Here is a 7,541-nt window from a genome sequence, read left to right on the forward strand (position 1 = left end):
TAAAGACTTACATTAAATTGAAAGTAAAATGCATTGTAAATGATATATTTTTGAAGCACTTTTAGACACTAATCACACTTTCCAACCAGAATATTGCTAATTTCTAGCAATAAAATTTCAAAATTACTTCAAATGAAGTAACTTGTCGCACTTGTCTCAAGATTTGAAAATGCTTAACAAAAGACTTCTAAGGTTTGCTACCAAAACATAGTCTAACTTGTTCAATGCTCTACCAACGTGTGTGTGTGTGTGTGTATAATCAATTCAATCAATCACATACGTTTTCAAATTGGATTCATCCCAACCCTCAATGGTCAATTGTTTCTCTCTTCTCTCGTTGGATGCACACTCCCAAACTTGATTTTGTAACTATTTTCTCACAGTGTGATTTATGGTTAAATTTATATACTATTACTCACCCTCTCTAGTTTGGTTAGATTTTACTAATTGTAGCTCAACACATCAATAAATGAGGATTTTCCTTAATTTTGACTGATTGAACCTCCAAAGTCAACTAAGCTACTAATCTCTTATCAAATGTCTAATTCTCTAAAATAAGTGTTTGGGACTTAATCAAGGCATGTAGTGCGTCTTCTGTTTCATGCACATGATTTTTTTCAAGTTTGCCGTGCGTATTTTGTTTCATGCACTAGCCTGGTCTCTTTTTATATATATAATTGTACTCATTGGGCTCTTTTAGGGTAGCTTCACAACATGGCAGCTTTTTCCCTTCTATACAATGATTAGTGCAATGCCCTTCATTAAACAGTTATTCTCGAAAATTGATGTTTAACTTAAAATTTTCACCTAATTATCATCTCATTGGTCTTAAGAAATCCACACAAAATTTAACACACATGGAATCAAAATTTCCTTCTTTTCCACCACCACAATCAAAGACTCTTAAGGAAACATTGCAGTCTTTTATGCAAGGACACGCAAACATTAATAATCAAACTTCACAAGCCATCAATGAAATCAAGAACACACTTTCTTCATTGACCTCTTCTTTGCGTTCTCAAGAAAAAGGCAAATTTTATGCTCAATCTCAACCAAATCTTTCTGGGCAATTTAATGTAAATGCTTCTAGTTCCTCTGAATGTCAACATGAAAATGCCAACTCTATCACGACTCTTCGTAGTGGAAAAATTATTGACAAAACCATCCTTTCAAAAGAACTAAAATCGGGTGGATCTTCAAAGCAAGAAAATGACGTTTCCAAAATTGAGGAAAAAATCATTTCTGAACCTAGTGTTGAAAAATGTCCCGTTCCAGCTCCATTTCCTCAACGATTGCAACTAATTTCAAAACTCAATCATAATTCTGAAATTTTTGAACTTTTCAAACAAGTCAAAATTAACATACCATTATTGGATGCAATTAAAAAAGTTCCTTCATATGCAAAATTTTTAAAAGACTAGTGTACTGTCAAGAGGAAACTTAATGTTCAACAGAAAGCATTTTTGATAGAGAATGTGGGCTCAATCATTCAACAAAACACTCCATCTAAATTCAAAGATCCTGGTTCTCCAACAATTTCTTGTGTGATTGGGAATAATAGGATAGAGCATGCTTTGCTTGATCTTGGTGCTAGTGTTAATCTATTATCTTTTTCTATGTATGAACAACCTGGTTTGGGAGAGCTTAAGCCAATAACAAAAACACTTTAACTTGCTGATCGTTCAGTAAAAGTTCCAAGAGGGATTGTAGAGGATGTTCTAGTTCAAATTGATAAATTCTATTATCCTTTACACATCCTGTTTTAAATTCAAATGCACAAATACCTATCATTTTAGGACGTCCATTTCTTGTTACTTCAAATGCATTGATAAATTGTAGAAATTGTATCTTGAAACTCTCTTTTGGAAATATGACCGTGGAAATGAATGTTTTTAACATTTGCAAGCAACATGGAGATAAAGATGATTTGCATGAAATAGATTTTATTGAACAATTTGCTGATGATCAGTTTATCGCTACATCTTCATTTGGTGCGCTAGAATTTGAATTGAACGATAATTCTAAAAATTCACATATAATTTCTTTGTTGAATTCTTTTCAGGAGAAAAAGCCAAGTAATTAGAAATCAAAGTTTGAAAAATTATCACAATTGTCTAACATGCCTATGATTTCAAGTGTTCAAATGTCAAAGCTCAATTTGAAGCCATTACTATCTAATCTGAAATACTCATTTTTGGGTGAAGATGAAACTTTTCTGATAATAATTTCTTCCTAACTTGATGCGCACCAAGAAGGTAAGTTGTTACAAACTTTAAAAATGCATAAAAATGTTTTAGGATGGACCATAGCTGATATAAAGAGGATTAGTCCTTTGATTTGCTCACATAATATTTATTTGGAGGAATATGCTAAAACCTACAAGAGAAATGCAAAGAAGGCTTAATCCTGTTTCAAAAGAGGTGGTAAGAAATGAAGTCATTAAACTCTTATATAATGAAATCATTTATCCTATTTCTGATAGTAGATGGGTAAGTCCAACCCATGTTGCACCAAAAAAATATGGTGTCACTGTAGTCCAAAATGAAGAAAATGAGTTAATTCCAACTAGAATTGTTACTGGTTGGCGCATGTGTATTGACTATAGGAAACTCAACTCAATGACTAGGAAAGATCATTTTTCTTTACCTTTTATGGATCAGATGTTGGAAAGAGTGGCAGGACATGAATTTTATTGTTTTCTAGATGGATATTTTGGGTATAACCAAATTGAAATTGCACCTGAAGACCAAGAAAATACCACTTTCACATGCCCCTTTGGCATTTTTGCTTATCGTAGAATGCCTTTTGGATTATGTAATGCACCAGCTACATTTCAAAGATGTATGCTTAGTATTTTTAGCGACATGATTGAAAGATCTTTGGAAGTTTTTATGGATGATTTTACTATTTTTGGGGATTCATTTGATGATTGTTTAACTAACTTGCAAAAAGTTTTAGTTAGGTGTGAAGAAAAGAATCTTGTGCTCAACTGGGAAAAATGTCATTTTATGGTCACTAAGGGCATCGTACTTGGTCATATTGTATCACCTAACGGAATTGAGGTAGACAAATCTAAAAATGAATTGATTTCTAATTTGCCTACTCCACGTAGTGTTAAAGAGGTAAGATCTTTTTTAGGACATGCTGGTTTTTATAGAAAGTTTATCAAGGACTTTAGTGCCATATCTAAACCATTGTGTAGCCATATCTAAACCATTGTGTAATCTCTTATCTAAAGAAATGCATTTTGAATGGACCAAGTCTTGTCAAGAAGCTTTTGTTAAACTTAAGAACATACTTACTTGTGCTCCTATCATGCAACCTCCAGATTGAAATTTATCTTTTGAAATAATGTGTGATGCTAGTGATTATGCTGTTGGAACTGTCTTAGGCCAAAGAAAAGATAAAAAACCTCATGTCATTTATATGCAAGTAAAACTCTAAATAATGCTCAAATGAATTATTCCACCACTGAAAAAGAATTGCTTGCTGTAGTGTTTGCTTTGGACCAGTTTCGATCATATCTTGTTGGCTTACCAATTGTTATTTTTAGTGATCATGCAGCTTTAAAATATCTTCTCTCTAAGAAAGATGTCAAACCTGGGTTGATTAGGTGGATTCTTTTACTCTAAGAATTTGACATCACCATTCGAGAAAAAAAAGGAGTAGAGAATGTTGTAGCTGATCACTTGTCTAGGCTTACTTGTGATGAATCGTTTGAAACAACATCGATCAATGATACTTTCCCTGATGAAAAACTTTTTAGTGTTTCTAACTTGCCTTGGTTTGCTGATATTGCTAATTTTCTTATGACATGTCAAATACCATCTCATTGAAATGCCCATGACAAAAAGAAATTCTTCAAGGAGGTAAGAAATTTCTTTTGGGATGATCCTCACCTATTCAAATACTGTCCAGACCAAATAATAAGAAGATGTGTGCCAAATAATGAAATCCAAAAGATAATTGCCTTTTGCCATTCTGAAGCATGTGGTGGTCAATTTTATTCAAAGAAAATTGCTCCAAAAATCTTGCAGTCTGGATTTTATTGGCCAACTCTTTTCAAAGACACATATGAATTTTGTAAAGCTTGTGAATGTTGTCAAAAATTAGGTAGGATAACTCGTAGAAATATGATGTCACTGACACCCATACTAGTTATTGAAATATTTGATTGTTGGGTATTGATTTCATGGGTCCATTCCTATCATTTTTTGGTTATTTATACATCTTGGTGGGAGTTGATTATGTTTCTAAATGGGTAGAGGCAATTCCTTGTAAGCACAATGATCACAAAATTGTTTTGAAATTTTTGAAAGAAAATATTTTGCCAATATTTGAAATACCTCGAGCCATTATAAGCGATGGGGGTTTACATTTTTGGAATAAACCTTTTAAAGCCCTAATGAAAAAATATGGGATTACTCATAAAGTATTTACTCCTTATCACCCAAACACTAATGTTCAAGCTGAACTTGCAAATAGAGAGATTAAATGCATTTTGAAAAAAACAATGAATCCAAATAGAAAAGATTTATCTTTACGATTAACTAATGCTCTTTGGGCTTATCGTACAACTTTCAAAACACTCCTTGGTATGTCACGTTATTGACTTGTTTTTGGAAAGCCTTGTCATTTACCTGTTGAATTGGAATACAAAGCATTTTGGGCTATTAAAATGTTTAATTTCAATTCAGATAAGGTAGGTTCACTTTCGAAACTTCAACTGAATGAGTTGGAAGAAATTAGGAATGAAGCATATGAGAACTCTCGAATTTACAAAAAAAGAATGAAGGTATTCCATGATAAAAACATTGTTAGAAAAACTTTTGAGCCGTCCCAAAAAGTTCTTTTGTACAATTCAATGTTACATTTATTTCCTGGAAAATTACACTCCAAGTGGACTGGTCCTTTCATTGTCAAAATTGTTTCCCTCATGGAACTGTAGAAATTGAAAATCCAAGTAATGGAAATATTTTTAAAGTTAATGGACATTGTTTGAAACCATTTTTTGAGAATTTCTCTAGATTAGAAGAGTCAATTGCTTTACATGATCCTAAAGATTGATATCCTTTTCTCATTATTTTATTTTGTATGTTTGTTTTCAGTTTTATAATGTTGTGTGTTTGTTTTAGGTGTGTTTCTTTTATTGTCGTTTTTTTTTCACTAATGAAATTGAAGGTTCATTTAGGCCAAGTTTATGCTGACTTTCCAGGTAAAGCTCAAAACCCGTCCCTTTGTTCAAAATTTTGCTCCTTACTATCATTCATATATTTTGCACATTTAATCTTTATATTGAGGACAATGTTTCATTTAGGTTGGGGGGAAAGGAATCAAAAAGTTAAAAAAAAAAAAAAAAGTTCTTACCGATCGATGATAATATTTGAAATTGTTTTTATATTATTGTGACTAGAGGATGCTGCTTTGATTTAGTTTAAGCTTGTTCATGTTAGATTGATTTACATTGAGCACAATAATCATGAAAATCACATATTATTTAGATTGGATCAATAGATAGAATATGTAGAATTAACTATGACCAAAAAAAAAAAAAAAATTCCTACTCTAGGATAGTTTGGGGTGGTTGAGCTGTTGTAAGGAGATATTGAGATATATGTAGATTTCATGTGTGTTAAATTTTGTGTGGATTGCTTAAGACCAATGACATGATAATTAGGTGAAAATCTTAAGTTAAAGATTGATTTTCGAGAATAAGTCTTTAATGAGGGCATTGCACTGATCATTGCATAGAAGGGAAAAAGTTGTCATGTTGTGAAGCCACCCTAAAAGAGCCCAATGAGAACAATTATATACGTAAAAAGAGATCAGGCTAATGCATGAAATAGAATACGCACGGCAAACTTGACAAAAGCAGGTGCATGAAACAAAAGATGCACTACATGCTTGATTAAGTCTCAAATACTGATTTTAGAAAATTAGACCTTTGATAAGGGATTAGTAGCTTAGTTGATTCTTGGAGGTTGAATCAGTCAAAATTAAGGAAAATCCTCATTTATTGATGTGTTAAACTACAATTAGTAGAATCTAACCAAACTAGAGAGGGTGAGTAATAGTATATAAACTTAACCATAAATCACACCGTGGGAAAATAGTTACAAAATCAAGTTTGGGAGTGTGCATTCAACGAGAGAAGAGAGAAACAATTGATTATTGAGAGTTGGGATGAATCGAATTTGAAAACGTATGTGATTGATTGAATTGATTATACGCTCACACACACACGTTGGTCGAGCATTGAACAAGTTAGACTATGTTTTGGTAGCAAACCTTAGAAGTCTTTTGTTAAGCATTTTCAAATCCTGAGACAAGTGCGACAAGTTATTTCATTTGAAGTAATTTTGAAATTTGCTAGAGACTAGCAATATCCTGGTTGGGGAGTGTGATTAGTGTCTAAAAGTGTTTCAAAGATATATCATTTACAATACATTTTACTTTCAATTTGTTTAAATTCACTAATGTTAGTCTCTAATTTCAATTCTTTTGCTATAAATTCAGTTTCCATAAATACATGGTTAAAAATGCAATTAATTGAAATACGTTTTTACATACATGTCGGCATGAGTATTGTACATTTGAAAAAGTATTTATTTGATATATTTCACATGTATTTTCAATTTAGAACAAGTGGAGGAAAAAAATATTGAAAAGTCAAGAATAGTGAGTTATCTCAAGTAAGAAGCAGCTGTCGGTAAAATGATTATAACTTGAGCTAGAGAGAATAACCAAGGTAATTCAAGTTGGGTAGGAAAGATAAAGCATGTATCTACAACTTTTATGTTTTGCAAGAAGTCAAATTCGTATCACAATGCGGCCAAAATTACCGTGCAAAGTCTATCTTGTTACCTGCCGGATACAACTTTTCTATCTGTGAAGTAGCACTCATTATTTTTGTCATATCTGGAGTTTTAGAGATCCAATGGACATGAAATATGAACCAATGGAAAGACAACTCAATTGGAAACAATTTATCTTTTGATCAAAAGTCCAAATTCATGGCAAAAAGTATCTTAAAATTAGCATCAAGTTGCATATTCCAACTGTCTTCAAACTGGATAGAAACAAGTTGCATTGTCCACTTGCATTTTTGATATTCCTTTGCCTATAAAAGGGGAATTTGGCCAAGATTTTGAGGGAATCAATTCCTCTTCATCATATTCTAGTTTCCTTCATTTTCATTGTATCATTTCATTATGTATTTCTAAACTATTAGTTAGAGCTAGGGGTGAAACAATTGGTGAATGTGTAGTATTGTCTTTGATCTTTCACTTTGTTTTTCAATGTTCATCTTCTTACTTGATTGAAGTATATGTTCTACAAATGGTTTTGTTTATATGATAAAGAGGAATTGATGGTCTCAAAATCTTGGCCAAGGTCCCTTTTATAGACAAAGGAACATCCAAAATGCAAGTGGACACTACAACTTGTTTCTGTCCAGTTTCAAGACAGCTGGAACGTGCAATTTGATGCCAATTTTCAGATATTTTGTGCAGCGAATTTGAACTTATGATCAACAGATAAAT

The 7,541-nt window shown here is 32.3% G+C and overlaps 1 pseudogene; it reads left to right on the forward strand.

Annotated features, from left to right (window-relative positions):
- Positions 1-878: 878 nt before the first annotated feature.
- LOC111412514 lies at positions 879-5,834 on the forward strand (annotated as a pseudogene).
- The last annotated feature ends 1,707 nt before the right edge of the window (positions 5,835-7,541 follow it).

This window comes from Olea europaea, chromosome 16 (assembly GCF_002742605.1).
Source record: "Olea europaea var. sylvestris chromosome 16, O_europaea_v1, whole genome shotgun sequence".
Lineage (NCBI taxonomy): Eukaryota > Viridiplantae > Streptophyta > Magnoliopsida > Lamiales > Oleaceae > Olea > Olea europaea.